At 47.4% G+C, this 23855-nt stretch overlaps 1 protein-coding gene across 2 annotated transcripts in view; it reads right to left on the bottom strand.

Annotated features, from left to right (window-relative positions):
* The window catches only part of AGTPBP1 (ATP/GTP binding carboxypeptidase 1), a 1139154-nt gene that overhangs the window by 578974 nt on the left and 536325 nt on the right, over window positions 1–23855 (bottom strand). The gene's annotated exons all lie outside the window — the stretch shown is intronic.

Here is a 23855-nt window from a genome sequence, read left to right as displayed (position 1 = left end):
TCCCAGATGGGCCAGCGTGCCGCACGTAGTACTTCCAAAACCAATCGAAGTTCGAGGGTGTCTTTACCTCGAAGGGTGCCGGAAGAGTGAGATGTGGCAGAGGTATCTCCAAACACTCCGCTAATGCCAGCAGATACTAGTAGGTCTGAACCCCTCAGATCGGGTAGTAGTGGGGGGAAGGTGGGCTGGTGTGGTTTGCCCACAACTCCAATAAGTTAACAGATGCTTGGGTCCTTCAGACAGTCAAGGGATTCCATATAGAGTTCTTCATGTCCCCTGTCCAGTCAACTGCACCATGTCCATTAATTTTTTCAAAGGCTTAAGCATGTCTCAATGACCAGGAGGTAGTGTAGCAGGGATCCTGCTCTTACATAGAACTATGCATAGAGACTTGGAACCTCAGTGAATTAGGGTATGCCAAAACTCACCTTAGTATCCAAAATCCCCTACCAGACTAGCAATCAGTGTCTCATTGGTTCTTACACCCCTCCCCCCCTAATGATTTAGACAACCCAGAAAAAGACTTAGAACACCTCAGGTAACGTGGAACACATGAACACTCTTTCGTTATACTAACATATCAGTCCAGAACGAGGAGTAAATGATGACAAGTGCAAGTTTGAAATGTTTATTTCTAATGCAGTGTTCTCAAGCGCAGTATCTTAGCTAATACAAGCAAACATATTATAAGGAACAAGGTTAGCAGCATAGTTACTATTCCATAAAATACAAAGGGTGAAAGCATGTTAAAATGCTTAAGGGAAAAGGTCTAAATAGAACCTCAGTTTACCCTCCCTTGCTAGTATATTATATTATATCTACAGAAGATCTCTTTGGGTTTAGAAGGGCGGGCCCATACCTCTGGTCTTAGCAGAAAGGGATCACATCATCTCCTGCACCAACTCTCTGCATGCGAATAGTCATCAAGTGTGTAGTTCATGCTCTGTGCAGTGCATTATTAATCGCGCCTAAAAACCCAGAGTTGGCCACAGCTGCATATGTATTATGTCTAGACCGGGTGCTGATCAAACCGAACAACAAGCATTGTGTTGAAATAACCTTGAAGGCCTCGGCACTCACTGTACAGACATAGCTTACCAAGCAAGGCTGATATTATAAGCAAACATATTATTCTCGTGTGAAGCAAAACGTTCTACTAGGCGAAAAGCTTTCATAACAAAATGTATCGTTTGCAGAGGCTGCAGCAAAGGAAAATGGCGTTTAAACTTCTAATAAGCTCATGCTAACATAACAAAGTGTGAAGGCAACCCCAATCCACAAGACAGTAGCAGACCTAGAGGCAAAGCAGGCCTCTGTCAGATCATCTTTCCAACCCAGAGGGTTTATCAACAACATATTTCTAATGGAAAAGAAGGAAAAGGGCTTCTGTCTGGTAATAAATCTCAGAGACTTTAATTAGTGGCTAGTGGATCGCCACTTCAAGATGGAGGGCATTCACCTCCTTCAGGATATTCTCAGGCCAGTGGATTGGCCAGTCCGTCTAGATGTTAAAGACATGTACCTCTCGACCCTAATCTTCCAACACAAACATAGGTTCTTGCAGTTTGCATGGTGACCAAAGCAAACACTAGGAGATGATGGATGGAGCACTGAAACTTTTCAGACACTCACCCCAAGTCACAGATCTGGGTTGAATCCATCATCGTTCTTTAGCTCACTTCCCCACCCCAGTTCAGACCCAGCCATATGCAAATCATTCTTGACCCTGTTCCTCATGGCAACAATCCAGCCCAATCTGTCAAGCCAGGACTTCCCTGGACGGGAAACAAACATCCTGGGATCGGTTTCGGGATAACACCCCTCATCAGCCAGGCTAGTTTGAATCCAGTGGCAAAGTGAGCAAGGGACCCACATCTGGGCATACCCTGCCAACTTAGGGTGAATAAAGGAAACACAAGATGATGGACAGAGAGCGGAAACTTTTCAGACAGTCACCCCCAGTCACAGAACTGGGTTGAATCCATTGTTGTTCTTTAGCTCACTGCGCCACCCCAGTTCAGACCCAGCCATATTCAAATCAGTCATGACCCTGTTCCTCATTTTAACAGTTCAGCTCGAACATTTCAAGCTAGGTCTTCCCTGGACCGGAAACACGCACCCTGGGACCGGTTTCGGGGTAACAAATGTATGGCAACTGAAAGTTTTCGACCTCTCAACTCTTCTCTTCAGACTATAGTCAGCAGCATGGTGCTTTAGGAAGGTCCTCAAAACGGTGGTGGAATTTCTTAGTCTACAAGGGATATGAATGATAGTCTATCTGGACAACAACCTTCTTATGGATCAGTCACAGGAGACACTGAAAGCACATCTAGCGACAACAATATCCCTTCTGCCGAGTCTGGGGGTTGTAATCAATTACAAGACATCAAATACAGCCCCATTCACAGACAATGCAGTTCTTGGGGTTTGTAATAAACTTGGTCCAGTCATCTCTGACTCTGTCACACAAAAGATGTTCAAAATTTGCCAAGACCTCAGGAAAGTGCTAGTCAAACTCATATCCTCAGAGAACTGGCAAGGATAGTGGTTTTAATATCTTCTTTCGTGCTTTCTTTCAGGGACTACTTCACTACAGAGTATTATAGCGCCTGAAAGCCTCCCACCTTAGGAGGGACCTTACCTATTTGGAACTGGTACAACTCTCTGAGGAGGCCAAGGAAGAAATCATGTGGTGGCTCAATTAAATTCAGGCTTGGAATGGAAGAGCTATGTTCGGTTCAGATCGGTAAGTTATCATTAAATCAGACACCAGCCACAACAGATGGGGTGCCTGATGCGGAGAGTCGTATACGGCCAGCAGCTGGTCAGATCAAGAAAGACAATTACTTATCAACTCTTGCCAGGATCATTGTGATCAAGTGTTGGATCAATAAAAATCAAACTGGAAACAAGATTATGCAAACGGGGACACCGGTAAACTAAATTTACTGGATGCCATTTTGATCATGGTATGGAATCTGCTGACATCATCAAGAGATGACTATTTTGGCTCCAGCCAAGGACTTAAATCATCAGGAGCCACATAATCATCCCACTCTGGGTCTTTTCAGTGTCCTGGATGAGCATAGTCATTTAACTTATCTTGATAATCTTGACTGTCAATGTCTGCATTCTTTACACCGCCGCTTCTCATATTTACAGAACTATTGTCATTTCAATCACTGTCTTCGCTCCCTTTGTCTTGAGGCCATCATAAATCTTCTGTTTCTCAAGTCCTAGGAGATTCTTGTGGAGATGGTTGTGGAAGAGGTGGAGGCATAGGCGAAGGAGCAATGGGTACCACTGAAGCAGCGTGGGGAACACTGCTTGTGTGCAGCATCTTCATAGGACGAACTTGACAGACTAGGGTTTGGCAACCTATGATAAAAGGAATAAATCATGCTATGTCGCGATGTAAGGATTTCCAAGACACATTTATAATAGGAACCTGTGGAATGTCAAAGTACCTATCATTTCTATTGTGGGGCAAAAATGGAGTTTCATCTAGCCATCTATGATACCTGTACACATCCTCAGCATCACCCTCATCTGAATCCAAGATGATACATTTAATATTCAAGGCTCCATAATCAGCCCTTGACCATATTCTTAAGTATGAACATCCTTGGAACTTATTAGCCTCTCATCATTCAGCCCACATGAAGAATACTGTAAAATCCTCTCTGAAGGATGCAACAATACAGGAAACACCAGCATGGTCGGCAAGGGAACTGTAGATGAAATTGGAGAAAAGGCAAGTGCTGTAGAGACAGTCACAACTGAATTGGAAGACGAGGGCAGTGCAGTTGTTAATGATGTTGCTAATAGTAGCGCTGAGATCTGAAAAACATATCTTGAACCAACATGCAATTTGTCTTAATTGACTAGTTCCTAGTCATGGCAGAAAGGATATGGACGAGGTGGATGACTGCTTATTTGCACCCAGCTTCGCCAACAGAGATAATCATTTAACTTTAGAGCTAGCGCTAATGGATTTTAGCATGCTCACCAATATCAAAGGAACCGCAAATGCTACTGTGCCCACAGATTAATTGAATTTCTTTCTTAATAATAGTGTTGTCACTTTCAGAGACTAACACCTTAGCTTTCCTGACTGAAATCTCAGACTCTGGCGTGGGATGGTTGTCTTCAGGGGGCATTTTTAAGAGCTGGAAGGTTTAGAAAGGATTTTATGAAAGGAAAGGTCTTTTTGTCCTTTTGTCTTTATTTTTGTGTCTTACCCTCCTTGTTGAGGGTGGCCAGTAGTCCAGACCTTCAAGGCAGTCTCAGAGGGTCTGTGTTCCACAGAGGTGGCCTTCAAAGAAGACTTTCTTGGAACCTAGTGAAATTCCAAAGGACGTTTCTCTTTTGAATATGCTGGAGTGGCGGCCAAACTCTGGCATGCTCTTCCAGCAAGGCTAAGTACAAACGCCGGTATCTGTACCTCAGAGTATTTTTTGGTAAATTAATGCATGTCTTAATGCACCTTAAATTGGCATGCTTGTTATCACTATATGACTTCCTCTCACTACGTTTTTTATATCTCTTGAAGGGAGAGTCCTTAGATGATTTCTCAACCATATACAGCACACTAAACACCCCTGATCGCAGAGAAATGATGCTTTATCAATTATTCCTTCACAATAATAACAATCCTGCAGATATTGGATCAAAGTGCCTGAGAGTTCACTTTACAATGACATGCAGGTACAAATCTGGCATTTGGACCCTCTGAGAAAAGAGAGAGGCGTGTCTGCCCTTCTGATTGGTCAGATTTCAGATCAAATAATGAGGTGGATAAGTTGTATGTTAACTACAGCTTTTGCAATGTTCCTTTGTGTACAGGGGCATTGCTAGTGAACATTGGTTACTGAAGGTTCCCAGCCTGACAGCAGGAAGGATTATGCTACTTACTTTGTAAGCATCTGTTCTTGACACATAGTGCTGTAGATTCACATGCTTTGCATAGGTCTGCCATCAAGTGCTGGGCTCAGATTCTTTGCAAGTTGTTTTGTTTAAAGAAGTTTTACGAGTCACAAGGATGTGTGACTCCTCCTTTTGGTGATACTGCGCATGGGCATCAACTCCATTGTTAGATTGTTTTGCCGCAGGTGGTTGAGAATGGAGTTAGAGTATCAGTAATGTGATGTCCATGCAAGTAATGTGAATTAAGGTAAAATAAAGCAGAAAACTGTGACCTACACAGGCGTCTGGGGAGGACGGTGGGTGCATGGGAATCTACAGCACTGCATGCCAAGAACAGATGCTTACAGGGTAAGTAACATAATCAGTTTGAGGCACATGTGGCTGTAGATACACATATTTGCATAGACAGTAAAGCAGTCCCTCTCTCAAAGAGGTGCTAGCCTGTGGGGGTCGCAGGTGTTTGAAAGAGAGTACAGAGTGCAGAAGGGCCAACTTTGGATTCTTGACATGCTAATACATCCACACAGTAATGGTTTGTGAAGGTGTGTGGCGTGGACCATGTTGCTGCTTTGTAAATGTCAAAAGGAACCAAGGGTGGACGGAAAGCTGAACAATGCAAACATTCATTCCCAGTCAAAAAGATCTGCGTTTGATCCATCGTTCCTTTGCTCAACAAACCACCCCAGTTTGGACACAGCCATATGCAAATCAGTCTTAACCCTTTTCCTCATGGGAACAGTCCAGCCTGAAATGCCAAGCCAGGTCCTCCCTGTACCGGAAACAAGCATCCTGGGATCGGTTTAGGGGCATCACTCCTCATCAGCCAGACGAGCTTGAATCCAGTGGCACTGTGGCCCAAGTCTTGGCATACCCTTCCCATTTAGGGCGACTAAAGCAATAGGAACAAATGATGGCCAGAATGCTAAACAATGCAAACATTCCCCCCAGTCACAAAGATCTAGGTTTAATTGCAAATGTCAGCAATGGGAATGTTCCCTAAGAATGCCATATAAGCCCCTATTTTACAAGTTGAGTGAACTCTAGGGGGAACAGGTGAACGTTTTTTAGCTTTAAAATAACAAGTCTGAATGTATTTGACTATCCATCTAGAAGTTCAAATTTATGAAAATGGACTTCCAGTGAGAGGAGGTGAGAAAGCAATGAATACTTGATTAGTCTTCCTGAATGTTTAGTTCTATCGATATAATACATTAAAGCTCTTTTAATCACGTGAACATCCTGGGCTCATGTATTTTTTTTTTTTTTTTTTTAATTCACAAAGTTTTTTATTGAGAGAGAATGTCCATGATAAGCACAGTACATACACGAGCAAATAGCTTTCGCGATACAATTACACAAAAAGCATCAAGCGGTGAGATAACATAAGAGGGTGAGAGATAAAGTAAGTAAAGAAAAGTGACAATTAGGTATCATATCAGTACAACATGAAAGGCTTATTACATCACGGAAATATATCAGCATATCAGCACAGTAGGTTGTATCAAGTCCATACTTTAACACATTGTGGAGACGATTGGGAAAGCAGAATTTATACATTTCACGGGGGTTTGTAGAGGTCAAAGTAAGAGTCAAGTGAGGACCATAGTTTCCTATGTTGTGGTCGCCATGGGTTAGAAGCAAGGGTAATGTTATCGGCACCTCTGAGGTTAGAAATCCAGTTGAGCCAATGGGGGAAGGAGACTTTGGCTGTGTTTTTCCAGTTGTTCGTTATTTAATGTCTAAGGTATGAACAGCTCTCTCTGCTACAGAATCGGGCTGCGGAAAGAAGACCGGTAATTCTATTGATTGATTAAAATGGAAAGATGAGACTACTTTGGGAAGGAACTTTGGGTTTGTCCTGAGCACTACTTTGTCTACGTGAAGTTGGAAGAATGGCTTTCTAAGGTTAGTACCCGGAGCTCACGGACACGTCTGAGTGAAGTGACAGCTATTGACAAAGCTACTTTCCAAGATAAGTATTGGAGTTGGCAGGAATGTAGTGGCTCAGATGGAGGCTCAACCCGATGAGCCATGTTAGTACATTTTTTTAAACTCTTTTTTTATTAGTAGGTATATAATAGTTTGTACGCACAGGATGCAAGTATATTGTGACAATATAAAATTGTTTCCATTTCTGCATACTATTCAGGTTACAACTTCCGTCAATTATAATTGGAAAGTATCCTATTACATCGCAGTGTCTATTTTATAACCTCGGTAAGTCTGCCAGGCCCCCCAGATTTTCTCCCACTTTTTGGGGCACCCTCTGCTCCTATATATCGCAAATTCTGCTTGCCAGCACCAGTTCAAATCGTTTTCCCACTTCTCCAGTGTCGAAATGGCAGCCGCCCTCATCTCATTGCTACATTCAGTTTTGCCACTACAGCTGCTAATGCTAGCCACTATTGCACATGCCTCTGCCAATCTTCATTTCCTGTAGTTATCAGCAGGAACCATTTAGGTGCGAGCTGAACCTCCAATCCCACCACAGCAGCAATTGCTGCTGCAATTCTCTGCAAGATCGAGCATTTCCATATCAAGTGATAGAGGGTCCCTTCCAGCCCACAACCCCTGTGACACAATGTCATTTCACACCTTCTCATTCGTTGTAACACTGGCCTGGGTATACCCTATGTAACACCTTCAACTGTATCAATCGGAATCTTGCTCGTTTTGCTAATTCTCTCTCCCTTGGAGCACCTCCACCCACTCCTCTTCCTCCAGGGGGCCTACGTCTTCTTCCCAGGTCGTTCTCAATGTGCCCATGGAGTCTGGGGCATTATTTGTTATTTTTTGTAAAGTAGTGAAATGGCTTTATCCTGCAAGTGTTCTCTCAAGATCCTATCTTCTAGTGGTGAGGAGGCATCCAGTGTCTCTCCTTCGCTCAAATGTTGCTTCAGGACGCGCCCTAATTGGGTGTATCTGAACCACTCCCCTTTCCCCAACCCGTATTCCAGTTGTAGGTCAGTGAACATAATATATGCCCGATCTCTCCATATGTCTCCTAGGGTCTCTAGTCCCAGTAGTATCCATTTGGCAAAGCCCCCCGTCTAGAGGGGTGTCATCTCTGTGAGTCTGTCCTCCCATTCCAGGTATTTTGTCGCAGCCGTCCATGCTTTGACCATTGTTTTCGTGTGATTTAGGAGGTCCCTGCCAACTTGTTTCATGTATAGGATTTCCCTTGGACCTTTCACTCCCATGGCTAATCTATCAACCCTATATGCTGGGTCCGATCTACCGTCAACCATCCAACCATTTGTTAGTACAATATTGAGATTCCATGCTGGTGGAAGTGTTGGGGGAATTACTCTTAGGTCCCTCCATAAATGCTTTAATTACTGGTATCTTGAATAAAGATGCAGATAGGGTACAATGGCAGCAAGGTATAAGAGTATTGAAGTATAGCCTAGACCTGAGGTTTAAAGATGCAGCAGATAGCAAAGGATTGTTTGTACCTGTACATTCAAAGGGTTTACATTTTGACGCTGGCAGTAGGGAACAAATTGTTTCCATTTGACAGCGTAGCATTTTCTAGTTGTATGCCTATGAGTTTCTTTAAGAATATCCATACATTGTTGTGGTAGGTTTAGATACCCACATTTTATGACTTCAGGAGCCCTATGCCAAGGTTCATTTCCTTGGGAATGGGATGCCTCATTTAGCCATGGTTCTGTGCGAGAAGATTCTGGAAGAGGGGAAGAGTCTTATGAGGAACCTGTGAGAGATTCAGTAGTGTGGTGAACCATGGTTGATGAGCCCAGATTGAAGCTATCGGAACTAAAGTAAGGGAGGTTTGCCTGAGCTTGTTGACCATGAATGGAAGTAGTGGGAGAGGTGAAACAGCACAGGCAAATATTCCTGACCAGTTCATCCATAGAGCATTGCCCTTGGACAGTGGGTGTGGGAACCTGGACGCAAAGTATGGGCATTTTGCGTTTTCTGGGGTTTGCCAACAAGTCGATTTGTGGAAACCCCCACCTGTGAAAGTATGGTAGAAGGACTTTGGGGTGCAGTTCCCATTCGTGGATGTGTTGCTGCGTCCTGCTGAGGAGGTCTGCAAGTTGATTGCTTGTCCCTGATTCGTGTTCTTCTAGGAAATGAAAGTTGTGATCGCCGTATGGTCTGGGCTAGGTGTGATAATTGCAGAGTGAGTCCCCCCTGTTTTTGTAGATAGTACATGGATGTCATATTGTTCTACGGGATTAGGACAACCTTGTGTATTAGGTGAGGTAGGAAAGCTTCCAATGCTAGGTGAACAGCTTGAAGCTCTGGGTAATTGATATTGAGAGTCTGGTTTTTGGAGTCCCATACACCCCGAATGGTAAGATCTTGAATGTGAGCTACCCAACTTGTCAGGGAAGGATCCGCTGTGAGAATGGCTTGGGGAACTGGGTCTAGAAACAGCTGCCCTTTGGATAGGTTTTGTGAATTCTACCACTGCAGAGGGTGATCTGTGCGGCTGTCTATCACCACTAGATCGTGCAGTTGACCCTGTGACTGTATCCATTGACGTGAGAGACATACTTGCAGCAGTGTTAAAAGTATACGGTCATGTGGGACTATTGGGATGCAAGATGCCCTCATGCCTAAAAGGCACATGAGTGTCCTGACTGTAACTTGGATCCCACTCTGAAACTGTTGGGCTACTGTTAGAATGTTTTGTTTTCTGGCTATATTTGGTTATGCTAACCAATAGTACAAATTAAGTGTCCAGTCCGTGGAAAGAAACAATCTAACAATGGAGTTGATGCCCATGTGCAGTATAACCAAAAGGAGGAGTCACACAGACTTGTGGCAAGAAAAACTTCTTCGAACAAAAACAAATTGCAATCATTCAGACCCAACACTAGATACATCTATAGCCACATATGCCTTGAACGTATATTTAAGATTGTGATCTATGACAAATCCATTGCTGAAAAATACATTGAACTCCCATCTGTATCACAGTCCTAGGTGTCAGGAGCTGAATAACCTGCACAGGAGCAGAATGTTGACAATTCTCAATGCCACTCTCAGTCCGCTCCACCAACCGATACACAAATTGGCTGGAATGTACTGAAGGGGATGGGGCTAAGAAGAGACTGCCTGGTCTTCTCAGGTCCCCTTCCTTCTCTCTGTTTGTGCCCAATCTTCCGGCAGGCACACTAGTATTGATGCACTGATTTAGTAGTTGCAATAGAGTTAACCGAAAGGAAACACAACATAAATATATTAAAATATTACAAACTATTGTTTGCCTGGGCCAGAGTATTGTGCATATGTGTGTGTTTACATACCCAGAGTCAATCAGGACATTGCCCCTCTTCTATTGTTATTGAGTTATATGTAATCTGTGCAAGCAGTTGACTAATTCTCCTCTCTTTTGAATTTTTAGGAATTAAGGAAAATAATGGCTTTGTAAGAAGTTCTCAAACTCAACTAAACCACAGGTAAGTTACTTTCTTATACTGCTCTTTATATGTTACCACAATATCTTACATTTCTAGTACTGACTTTTTTCTTATAAAAAGGAAAATGCTACTTACCAGTATGCATCTGTTCTAGGCATGTAGGGCTGCAGAACCAAACACTATTGCATAGATCACCATATGGTGGTGGGCCTGGATGATTACACTTTGTTTTTGTCTTGGAAGAGTCTTTGTCTGTTGGATGACTCCTCCTGTATATCGTAGTGCGCATGGGCATCAACTCCTCTTCAGATTGTTTTCGCCATTGGGCAAATGATGGAGTTGTATGAGTATAGATAAGGATGTCTATGTATTGTGTATCTAATTAAGATATTACTGGAACAGATATAGGTAGCGGGGGAGGCGGGTGGGCGTGTGTGATTCTGAAGCCATACAGGCCAAGAACAGATGCATACTGGCAAGTAGCATTTTCCTTTTTATAAGAAAAAAATGAGTACTAGAAATGTAAGATATTGGGTCTGGATGCATGATCTCTCCATGGTTCTGTGTCAGCAGATGTTGAGAGAGTTTTAATTTTTGATGAGGTACTACTGATAGCTCTTGTAGTGTGGTATACCACGGTTGTCTTACCCAGGTTGGTGCTATGAGAATCAATGTGAGGGAATGTTGCTGTAGCTTGCGTACCACTAATGGAATTAGTGGGAGAGGTGGAAAAGCGTACGCAAATTTGATTGACCAACTCATCCATACTGCATTGCCTTTGGACAATGGGTGTGGGTATCTGGCGGCGAAGCTTGGGCATTTGGAGTTGCGGTGTGTGGAGAACAGATCGATATCTGGCTGTCCCTACTTGTGAAAGAATGGTTGAAGAACTTGCAGATGAAGTTCCCACTTGTGTATCTGTTGTCTTTGATGATTTAACAGATCTGCAACTTGATTGTGAACTCCTGGCAGATGTTCCACTAACAGAAAGATTTTTTGAGGAATGGCCCACCTCCATATGCTCTGCGCCAGCTGGGAGAGCTGTAAGGAGTGTGTTCCTCCTTGTTTTTGGATATAATACATGGCCGTCGTATTGTCTGTACAGACCCGTACAGTCTTGCTTGATAGGTAATGGTAAAACGATTTTAGAGTTAGGAAACTCGCTAACAACTCCAGATGATTTATGTGGAGTTACTTTTGTTGCGGTGTCCATGTACCTTGTACTGTGTATTTCTCTATATGCGCTCCCCATCCTGTGAGAGATGCGTCTAAGGTTAGCACTACCTGTGGAACAGGCTCTATGAATGGCCGGCCCTTGGAAAGGTTTTTGGTGTTCCACCACTGCAGAGAGCGATATATCCGGTCGTCTACCACCACCAGATCTGTTATTTGTTGTTGAGCCTGATTCCACTGACTTGCCAAACACTCTTGTATGGGGCGCATTTGTAGTCTTGCGTATGGTACTATGAAAATGCAAGATGCCATCATTCCTATTAATTGCATGAACACTCGAGCTGGTAGTGAGTGCTGTGGCTGGAATTTTTGTATAAGAGCTTGCATACTTTGAATCCTTGTAAGATTTGGGTATGCAATTGCTTTGGAGGTATCTATTTTGGCACCTAGATGCTATTGAGCTAGGGATGGTTGGAGGTATAACTTCTTTTGATTTACTGTGAATCCTAGTTTGTGCAACAGGATGATGGTCTGATGCATGTGCTGTACACATTGGTGGTATGACTTGGATTTTATTAACCAGTCGTCTAGGTATGGGAAGACATGAATGTTGTCCCTTCTCAAGTGTGCTGCTACTACTGCTAGACACTTTGTAAACACTCGAGGTGCTGTAGTTACTCCGAAAGAGAGTAGTTTGAATTGGTAGTGTTGAACTTCTAGTACAAATCGAAGGTACTTTCTGTGAGATTGATGGATAGGAATGTGGAAGTAAGCGTCCTTGAGATCTAATGTGGCAAGGAAGTCGCCTTGTTTTAACAACGGCAGAATCTGTTATAGTGTGACCATATGGAAATGGTCGGATTGTATGTACAGGTTCAGGGGCCTTAGATCTAGTATAGGTCCGAGGGACCCGTCCTTTTTGAGTATGAGAAAGTATAGGGAGTAAACTCCTGTGTTTTGATGGTGTTCTGGGACAGGTTCTCTATTGCATTCTTTTGTAGTAGAGATGCAACCTCTTGTCTTACAAGTATGAGATGTTCCTGTGACATGGGACATTGTCTGGGTGGTATTGTTGGAGGAGTTGAAGTGAGCTCCAGGCAATACCCTGACTGAATTATTTGTCTTACCCACCTGGCTGTGGTGATGGAGTTCCAGACAGGTAGGAACTGTTGTAATCTCCCCCCGACAGGAGTGGAATGGTCGGGAGGATGGAAGGGAAGTCAATGTTTGGGAGTAGAGGCATTGCGGTTGTTGTTGCCTCTGCCTCTGCCCTTATTGTTGTTACCTCTATATCCTCCTCTGTAATACCCTCTACTAGGTGAGGTTTGGGAGGGCGCTTTATAAGAAGAGGAGGTGTTGTCAGTTTGAAACCCCTTAGATGCGCCTCTATATGAGGAGCGACGAAGGGACGCTCTATGGGTCTGAGTTTGTAAAGGTCCCATGGATTTTGCTGTATCTGTATCTTTTTTCTTCTTCTCTAGTGCACTATCAACTGTTGGACCAAAGAGATGTTGCTGGGCAAAGGGTTGATTTAAAATACTTGCCTGTACTTCTGGTTTGAAACCAGAGATGCGTAGCCATGCATGTCTACGCAGCAGTACTCCCGTATTTATTGCTCTAGAGGCTGTGTCTGCAGTGTCTAATGCACAGCGGATTGAGGTATTCGGAATAACCTTGCCTTCTTGTATTAGATCAGAAGCCCTGGTCTTATATTGCTCTGGTAAGTGTTACATGAGTGATTCTAACTCATCATAATGAGCTCGATCATATCTCGCTAACAAAGCTTTAGCGTTAGCAATTCTCCAGACATTGGCTGCTTGTGAGATGGTGTGTTTCCCTGAAGCATCTAAAAGCTTAGACTCTTTATCAAGGGGTGGAGCATCCCCTGTTGTCTGCGAGGTAGCTCTTTTTCTCGCATTTGATACTACCAATGAGTCTAATGGCAGCTGATCTTTGATGTATGCTGGGTCAGATGGATAAGCTTTATACTTTTTTTACAGTCTGGGGTTAATTACCCTGGCTCTGACGGGGTCTTTTAATACTTATGGTGCATGTCTCACCACTCCACTAAGTATTGGAAATCTGGTTGTGGTTTTATGTGACGACAGTAGTGTATCCATGAGGAAGTGCTCTTCCACTGGATCTGTGTGTAAGTCTACTCCATGAAATGTAGCTGCTCTATGAATGAGCTGTGTAATCTGGAAGAGATGGTCTAGAAGGGTATGCGTCATCTTGTGGCAGATCTGGTGCATCTGGCGCATTATAATCCTCCCAGGGATCATCTGATGGCCCAGGAATATTGTCTGGGTCATCTGTGTCGTCTATATGATGCTCACTTAGATACCCCAGGTGAATAATTGTCTTCATCAATATCATCCTTTGGTATAATGCTATGTTTGCAGGATGGTGAGTGTACTGGGGAAATATCTGCTGGTGTCTCTATTAATGGTGAAAGAATTCATATGGGAGAAGTTTGAGCATGCTTTTTGAGAGGAACTGGAGGTGGTTTAGGATAGTCCATTTTCCTCTTTTCAGGCACTGTAATGACATGTCCAGTCGTTGGATTAATATGAAGAGTCTTTTGCTTTGGGTCTGGTTGGAAAAGCTCTTCTGCTGAAAAATCCTTTTTCGGTGCCGATTTATCTTGTTTGGGACCGAAATGCTTAGGTTTTACAGTGTCTATGGTCTTTGGAGCAGATTTTGGTTTTCGTTCCAAAGACTTGGTCTTTCTCGGATCTGCGCTCTTTGGATCCGGAATCTTTGTTCCCGAACTGCGTTTGGAATTATCAACCTTCAGAGCCGAAGTGTGTTTCAATGCTGTAGCAGGCTTCAGGTCGACTTTTTTCGGAACCGGAGTGGTCTTCGGTTCGGCAGACTTGGGAATGTCTTCCTGTGCTAAGCTTCTTTTCGGCTTAACCAGTTTCGGCGCCGATGGCTGCTTCGGTGCAGGCGTTTATTTTGGTTTGAGGACCTTTTGCTTGTCGGGACCGACAGACTGACTCGAGCCCGAGTCGACTGGAGGCTTTTTTATATTCTTCGTTGCCGAGCCAGAAAAACAAGTTACTTACCTTCGTTAACGCTTTTCTGGTAGATACAGTATCTGCCTGTGGATTCCTCACCTTGTGAATATCCCCCTGCGTCAGCAGCATTCGGAAATGATTTTTGTAGCTTTGCGCCGACGTGGACGACGTCATAGAGGCACTGCATCGCACGCGACTCCGCTGACGTCACCGACACTACAATAGGCCCACGCCGGTGTGATGACATCAGTTCCGCCCTTTTTTCCGTGCCTTCGAGGCACACGGATGGACCAATGACAGTAGGCATATACACAGTATACACAGTACAAATATCAAGGTAACACACACAGTGTGAAGCAAATGCAATAAAACATTTGAAATAAACAACTCCTTGACAACAAAGTAAATACGTTACAGTTACTCAGGTATAAAAGAGTGGACAACGGGGAGGCGGATGGGTCAGTGAGGAATCCACAGGCAGATACTGTATCTACCAGAAAAAGCGTTACCGAAGGTAAGTAACTTGTTCTTCTGATAGATACATCTGCCAGTGGATTCCTCACCTTGTGAATAGAGTCCCACAGCAGTTCCCACTAGGAGGGTGTCCACTCTCCTATACCAGAAAATCCTGGAGGACAGCACGCGCAAAGTGGCCCTCCCTCCTCACTTCGGCATCTAAGCAGTAATGCTTCGCAAAAGTATGGAGGGAGGCCCAAGTCGCCACTTTACAAATGTCCTCAACTGGAACACCCCTAGACAAAGCAGATGTTGATGACTTTGCTCTAGTAGAGTGAGCTCTTATACCCTCTGGAGGGTCCTTACCAGCAAGGGCGTAGCAAATCTTAATGCAGATCCACCTCGAGAGCGTGCGCTTGTGCACCGCCTTCCCCTTCTTGCAGCCAGCAAAGCCTACGAACAGCTGGTCATCCAACCTGAACTCCCGTGTCGTGTCCAGGTAAAAGCTCACTGCCCTCTTAGGGTCCAAGCGGTGAAGTCTTTCCTCCTCCTTGGAAGGGTGAGGGGGAGGATAAAAGGTAGGGAGGGTAACGAACTGCCCCAGATGGAAAGGAGTAACCACTTTAGGCAGAAAAGCAGCCCTGGTCCTAAGAACCATTCTTTCAGCATGGATGGATAAAAACGGGGGCTTAGAACTAAGAACTTGAAGCTCACTTACCCTCCTTGCCGAGGTAATTGCCACTAGAAAAACAGTCTTGAAAGACAAAAGCCTCAAGGGACATGTGTGTAAAGGCTCAAAAGGTAAACCCATTAAATACATAAGAACAAGGTTCAAGTCCCATTGAGGTACAATAAATGGTGTAGGAGAAAATGTATTTGTAAGGCCCTTAATGAAACGCAAAACAATAGGAGACTTAAACAAAGAGGGCTGGTCTGGCAAACAAAGGAAAGCCGACAAGGCCGACAAATAACCTTTGATAGTTGCCACTGCAAAACCCTGCTGGGCCAAAGAAAGTGCGAATCGAAGTATATTGGACAAACGAGCCCTTAAAGGGTCAACGGACTTCTCCCCGCACCAAGCAACAAACTTAGACCATCTATAAGAATAAATGGACTTGGTAGAGTCACGCCTGGCTGACAAGATGACATCTACCACATCGTGCGGAAGAGAAAAGGAAATCAGATTACCCCGTTCAATCTCCAGGCATGAAGGGGTAAGGTCTGGAGGTGGGGGTGTAGAACATGCCCCTCCATCTGGGAGAGGAGATCTGCCCTGTGAGGGAGACGGAGCGGAGGGCACGAGGAGAGGTGGAGAAGATCTGTATACCACACCCTTCTTGGCCAATCTGGGGTGATCAATATGACTTGGGTCTGGCCTTGGCGAATCTTCCTCAGAACCCGAGGAATCAAGGGTATGGGAGGAAACGCGTAAAGGAATCGCGAGTCCCAACTCAACTGAAACGCGTCCCCCAAAGCTCCCTGCATCGGAAACTAGAGGCTGCAGAATGACGGGCAGTGAGCATTCTCGTGAGTGGCGAACAGGTCCACCCGAGGAGTTCTCCACATCCGGAAGACGTGACGAACTACCTCCGGATGAAGCCTCCACTCGTGGTCGGCAGAGAACTGCTGACTGAGACTGTCTGTGTGCACGTTCAGAACTCCGGCCAGATGATTTGCCATCAGACAAATCTGATGGTCCTGAACCCAGGACCAGAGACGCAGAGCCTCTCTGCAGAGACACTGCGACCCTACTCCTCCCTGCTTGTTGACATACCACATCGCGGTCGTGTTGTCCGTCAGGACTTGGACTGACTGACCGCGAAGGGAAGGGGGGAAGGCCTTTAGTGCCAGACGTATCGCCCGCAACCCTAGAAGGTTGATGTGAAGCAACCTTTCCTCTGGAGACCAAAGACCCTTGACCTCCAGATCCCCCAGATGAGCACCCCACCCTAGAGTGGATGCATCCGTTATCACTGTGGCCACTGACGGAGGTAGATGAAAAGGCTTTCCTTGTGACAGGTTGCCTTCCACGCCCCACCAAGTCAAATCCGCTGCAGCTTCTCTGGAGATCCTCACTGACTCCCTGAGATCTCGGTTGTGCTGATACCACTGCCTGCGGAGGCACCACTGGAGCGCCCTCATGTGCCAGCGTGCATGGTTGACCAACAGAATGCAAGAAGCCAACGGACCGAGCAGGTGAAGGACCTTCAGGACTGGAACGACCGCTCCATTGTAAAATAAAGGAATCATTTCCTGTATGTCGCGAATCCTTTGCGGAGGAGGGAATGCACGACATATACAGTTGTGTCCAGTACTGTACCTATGAACAGGTTGCGCTGGGAGGGCACCAGGTGAGATTTGGGTACATTTATTGAAAAACCCAACCTGTACAACAACTGGGTTGTCTCCTGCAGATGATGGAGCACTCTCTCTGGCGACTCTGCCTTGATCAGCCAGTCGTCCAAATAAGGGAATACAGGAATCCCCGACCTTCTGAGATGCGCCGCCACCACTGCCATCACCTTGGTGAAGACTCGAGGCGCAGTAGTAAGCCCAAACGGAAGGACCGCAAACTGAAAGTGCTGTGATCCCACCGTAAAACAGAGATACTTCCTGTGCGACTTCAGGATGGGGATGTGAAAGTACGCATCCTGCAAGTCGAGCGACACCATCCAGTCTTTCCACGCCCCACCAAGTCAGATCCGCTGCAGTTTCTCTGGAGATCCTCACTTACTCCCTGAGATCTCCGTTGTGTTGATACCACTGCCTGCGGAGGCACCACTGGAGTGCCCTCATGTGCCAGAGTGCATGGTGGACCAACAGAATGCAAGAAGCCATCAGACCGAGCAAGTGAAGGACCTTCAGGACTGGAACGACCGCTCCATTGAAAAACAAAGGAATCATTTCCTGTATGTCGCGAATCCTTTGAGAAGGAAGGAATGCACAACACACAGTAGTGTCCAGTACCGCACCTATGAACAGGTTGCGCTGGGAGGGCACCAGGTGAGATTTGGGTACATTTATCGAAAAACCCAACCTGTGCAACAACTGAGTTGTCTCCTGCAGATGATGCAGCACTATCTCTGGAGATTCTGCTTTGTTCAGCCAATCGTTCAGATACAGGAATACAGGTATCCCGACCTTCTGAGATGCGCAGCCACCACTGCCATCACCTTGGTGAAGACTCGAGGCACAGTAGTAAGACCAAACGGAAGGACCGCAAACTGCAACTTCAGGATTGGGATGTGAAAATACACATCCTGCAAGTCGATCGACACCATCCAGTCGTCTTCCAGCAGCGCTTGAAGAACCTGTGCAAGGGTGAGTATCTTGAACTTCTCCTGCTTCAGGTAAAGGTTCAAGATCCTGAGATCTAGGATTGGACGAAGTCTGCCATCCTTCTTGGGGATCAGAAAATACCGGGAGTAGCACCCCTGACCCCTCTCGTGCTCTGGTACCACCTCTATCGCACCCTTTCTGAACAGAGCCAGGACTTCTTCCTGCAGGAGCAGCAGATGGTCCTCCGAACAAAAACCCTGGCAAGGAGGGTAATTTGGGGGAAATTCCCGAAAGGGAAGAGCATACCCATTCTCCACGAGATTGAGAACCCAAAGATCTGAGGTAATCAATTCCCAATCTCGTAGAAAATGGGTAAGCAGGCCCCCAACTGGGCCCACATGATCCGGAATGGCGGATCTAGGGCTGCTTTGCTGCGGTGGCAGGGGGCTGGGAAGGGGAAGAGGAGGAGGCTTGACGACCTCTAGGACGAGCTCGTTATCTTCCTCTATAGGACTTATACAGCGTATTTTGCTGTTGTTGTGGCTGCTGCTGCGATGTTTTATAGCACGGGTACTCATAGTACGGCCCGCGGGCCAGGGGCGGCCCGGCAAGCCTTCCCTGGCGGCCCGCGGACCTTGCAGACATGTACCCGTGTTTAAATGTTTTTTTTTTACAGTGTCAGCAAAAACCCCTGCGGCAGCGCGACTCAGACTGCTGCTCTGTGGGGGCCGGGCGATTCCCTTCGCAGTCAGAGTGGGGCTGCAGGGGGGCTAAGAGGTGACAAAGCCTCATTAACATATGAAGTGTCTTTTGAAGACGTGTGAAGTGCTCCGGTGAGGCTGTGTTTGTGGGTGTGCCTGCCCAGAAGCTGTCTCAGCCCGGGCACACACGGGCAAGGTGGAGGGAGGGAGACAGGGAGGGCGAGAGACAGAGTGGGAGAGGGAGGGAAGGAGAGTGAGGGAGAGTGATGGCAGGAGAGTGATGGCAGGAGAATGAGGGCGAGGGAGAGGTAGGGCGAGGGAGAGATAGAGCGAGGGAAGGAGAGAGTGAGGACGAGGGAGAGGGAGGACGAGGGAGAGGGAGGGAGAGCAAGGGAAGGAGAGAGTGAGGGAAGGAGAGAGTGAGGGAAGGAGAGTGAGGGAGGGAGAGTGAGGGAGGGAGAGGGAAGGAGAATGAGGGAAGGAGAGAGCGAGGGAAGGAGAGTGAGGGAGAGGGAGGTCGAGGGAGAGGGAGGACGAGGGAGAGGGAGGGAGAGCGAGGGAAGGAGAGAGCGAGGGAGGGAGAGAGCGAGGGAGGGAGAGAGCGAGGGAAGGAGAGAGTGAGGGAGAGGGAGGTCGAGGGAGAGGGAGGACGAGGGAGAGGGAGGGAGAGCAAGGGAAGGAGAGAGCGAGGGAAGGAGAGAGCAAGGGAGGGAGAGAGCGAGGGAGGGAGAGAGTGAGGGAAGGAGAGAGCGAGGGAGGGAGAGAGCGAGGGAAGGAGAGAGTGAGGGAGAGGGAGGTCGAGGGAGAGGGAGGACGAGGGAGAGGGAGGGAGAGCAAGGGAAGGAGAATGAGGGAAGGAGAGAGCGAGGGAAGGAGAGAGTGAGGGAGAGGGAGGTCGAGGGAGAGGGAGGACGAGGGAGAGGGAGGGAGAGCGAGGGAAGGAGAGAGCGAGGAAGGGAGAGAGCGAGGGAGGGAGAGAGCGAGGGAAGGAGAGAGTGAGGGTGAGGGAGGTCGAGGGAGAGGGAGGACGAGGGAGAGGGAGGGAGAGCAAGGGAAGGAGAGAGCGAGGGAAGGAGAGAGCGAGGGAGGGAGAGAGCGAGGGAGGGAGAGAGCGAAGGAAGGAGAGAGCGAGGGAGGGAGAGAGCGAGGGAAGGAGAGAGTGAGGGAGAGGGAGGTCGAGGGAGAGGAAGGACGAGGGAGAGGGAGGGAGAGCAAGGGAAGGAGAGAGCGAGGGAAGGAGAGAGCGAGGGAGGGAGAGAGCGAGGGAGGGAGAGAGAGAGAGAGAGTGAGGGAGAGTGAGGGAGGGAGGGAGAGGGAAGGAGAGAGGGAGACAGAGGGAAGGAGGGAGAGGGAAACAGAGTGAGGGAGAGGGAAACTGAGGGAGTGGGAAACAGAGTGAGGGAGAGGGAAACTGAGGGAGAGGGAAACAGAGTGAGAGAGAGGGAAACTGAGGGAGAGGGAAACAGAGTGAGAGAGAGGGAAACTGAGGGAGAGGGAAACAGAGTGTGAGAGAGGGAAACTGAGGGAGAGGTAAACAGAGTGAGGGAGAGGAAAACTGAGGGAGAGGGAAACAGAGTGAGGGAGAGGAAGACAGAGATGGAGAGGTAGACAGAGATGGAGAGGTAGACAGAGATGGAGAGGGAGATATAGAGAGTGAGACATTCAGAGTGAGTGAGACAGAGGGAGAGAGGGAGTGAGCAAGACAGAGGGAGAGAAAGAGCGAGACAGAGGGAGAGAGGGAGTGAGACAGAGGGAGAGAGGGAGTGAGACAGAGGGAGTGAGGGAGCGATACAGTCAGAGTGAGGGAGACAGATGGAGACAGAGAGACAGAGGGAGAGAGAGGGAGAGAGAGGGAGGGAGAGAGAGTGAGGGAGAGAAAGAACGAGAGAGAGAGAGAGAGATGTGTGTATGCCGGGTCTGGTGGCTCAGTGGACGAAGGCGTCCGCTGCGGGGACCTGTGATCAACCTCATGGTCACAGTTTTTTTCTTGTTGCTCTAGCCCCGCCCCTTCCCCCACTGACCCCGCCCCCACCAGTGCGGCCCTCTGACATAAACCACACTGAAAATTTGGCCCCCTAGAGAAAGTTTGTGAGTACCCATGTTTTATAGGAACGAAAGGAAGATCTTCCAAATCCTCTGAAGCGCCTTCCAGTAGTACCCCTGGTTTGAAGTCCGAAAGATTTTGCTGTGGCCCTACTATCTTTGAAACGTTCCAAGGCAGCGTCAGCTTTCTTGCCAAAGAATCCTGAGCCATCAAATGGCAAGTCCATCAAAGCAGACTGTACATCTGCAGAAAACTCCAATGTTTTTAGCCACGCAGTTCTTCTAGCGGCCACCGAAGAGCCCATGATTCTCGCCACCGAATCAGCAGTTTCCAGCCCACTCGGTATCACTTGTCTCGCAGCAGCCTGAGTGTCCGCAATTACTTCCTGAAAATCCTTTCTGTCCACCTCAGGAATTTTTGGCACTAACTGCTTTACGGAATCCATCAAGGCATGGATGTACCGTCCCATAAGACAAGGTGCGTTGGTAGATTTTAACACCATACTGGCTGAAGAGAAGACCTTCTTGGCCGCCTGGTCTTGCTTTCTGGATTCCATTTTCCCAGGAACCTGCGGAAAGGCCCCTACAGACTTCTTCGAGCAGGCAGCCTGCACAACCAGACTCTCAGGCAGAGGGTGTGTTGACAAAAAGTCTGGGTCATTGGGTGCAACTCTATACCTCCTCACCACAGACCTTGAAACAGCTGGAGCTGTCAAAGGCTTCTTCCAGACCTCATAGATGGGTTCAGCCAAAGCATCATTAAACAGCAGCATTGGCTCAATAACTGAAGAAGGTGAGTGAAGGACCTCTGTTAGAAGATTAGACTTATACTCCGTAGTGGGCAGAGTGATATTCAATAAGCTTGCTGCCTTTTTAATAACAACGTGATATGGCATCACATCTTTGGAAGGTACATCTGACACAGAAGCCAAATCCCACTCAGGAGACAGTTCAAGCCCACTGGCCTCTCTCAGGTCACCAAAAGGATCATCAGAATTCTGTAACTCCCCTTCTTCAACATCAGCAAACTGATACCTTTCTTCCTCCAGAAGTCTCTGGGCTTCACGCCTTGACCTTTCCTTAGTAAACGAAGCTGACGGATCCGGAACCGACTCCGCCGGGGCCGGATCCGGCATCGAACCCGAAGACGGGCAAAGTCGAGGTCGAACAGAATCCTGCCTCGGAGTCGTGCGCACCGGCGTCGATGGAATCGGCGTCGACTGGTGCGGCGTCGAAGGCTTCGGCGTCGAAGGCTTCGCGGCGTCGGAAAATGCCATTGCGGTGTAAGAGCCGGCATAAAAGGCATGAAGGGCGTAGGAGCATAAGCCTGGGGAACGCCCAAGTTGAATGCCATAGGACCCGTGGGACCAACAGGTGCACCAGAGGGGTACATCGCCATGGAGTAAACTCCGAACATTGCATTAGGAACTGGGATGGATCCTGACCAGGAGCCGGGAAGGCTGGATAAGGTCCACCTGGCTGCTCTCGAGGAGGCGGAGTCATCACGACGTCGACCTCCTCCTCGACCTGCAGCACCGAGGTCGACGAACCCGCTGGCACTTGCACCTCATCATCACCAACCTCCTCCACCTCACCTTCATCCTCCCGACCAGAAGGATTAGACGGGTTCGGAGAAGGGTTCGGTTGGTGCTTTGGTGACCCTGGCGAATTCGGACGCGAAGCCTCACCATCTGTGTCCTGAGCTTCCGACGCCGAAACCTCCACTTCCTTTCGAAGAAGCCTCACTTGCGACTTCGGTCGCAAACTGTAGTCCTTTCCTGAGTGATGACGTGACTCATGACCCCTCTTCTTATGCTTCTTCCTAGAAGACTTTGAAGCATGAGCAGATGACGACTCCGATCTCGACCTTGATCGAGACCTAGACCTCGAAACCGAGACTTTGAAGTCTTCTTTTCTTTCTTGTTCTTAAGCTTCGCAACGAGGAACTTTGTCTCTCTCTCCTGAAGGGCCTTCGGAGTCATTTTCTTGCACGATTGGCAATCCTCGACGTCATGGTCGGAGCTTAGACACCAGACGCAGCACTCATGCGGGTCAGTTATGGACATAGTCTTGCCACATTCCCCGCAAGCCTTAAAACCAGTCTTCTTCGAAGACATCTCGACAGAAGACGAAGATACAGTGAAAATAATCACAAAGTAACAAAGTTACTACAAAGCTACTGTACGATCCCAGAAAACCGTTAGCGTCGACGACGCGGAAAAAAGGGAACTGATGTCATCACGCCGGCGTGGGCCTATTGTAGTGTCTGTGACGTCAGCGGAGTCGCGTGCGATGCCGTGCCTCTATGACGTCGTCCACGTCCGCGCGAAGCTACAAAAAGAATTTCCGAATGCTGCTGACGCAGGGGGATATTCACAAAGTGAGGAATCCACTGGCAGATGTATCTATCAGAAGGTGGGATCGGAAGGTTTTGGTCGCTGTGCACCCGAACCCGGAGGTGGAGGTGGAACCAAAGCCTGTCCCGTTATGGGGAGGTGAACAGGGTCAACGCTTGTGCTCACTACCTGTTGACCAGCTGGAAGAAGATCGTCGTCTTCCGATTGCTCCTCGGCTCCGGAAGCTGAATCCTCTGCTTCGGAAACGATGTCGTCCTGCTGCTGTTCTTCGGACCCTACCTCGATCGGAGCCTCGTCTATGATGAGGTCTGGGGTCGATGAAGATGACTGCACCTTGACTCTTCGAGCTAGACGGTCCCTGATGGTCTTCATGGACCGGAACGAAGAGCAGGCCTCACAGTCTAGACTCTCGTGCTCTAGAGACCAGTACAGATTGCAAACCTCATGAAGATCAGAGTGAGGGAATTTGTGTCCACACTAAGGGCACTTCTTGAAAGGTGTTCTTTC

The sequence above is a fragment of the Lissotriton vulgaris genome, chromosome 3_1 (assembly GCF_964263255.1).
Source record: "Lissotriton vulgaris chromosome 3_1, aLisVul1.2, whole genome shotgun sequence".
Taxonomy (NCBI): Eukaryota; Metazoa; Chordata; class Amphibia; order Caudata; family Salamandridae; genus Lissotriton; species Lissotriton vulgaris.
The sequence above is the reverse complement of the archived record's forward strand: the minus strand, read 5'-3'. Positions and strand labels throughout refer to the sequence as shown.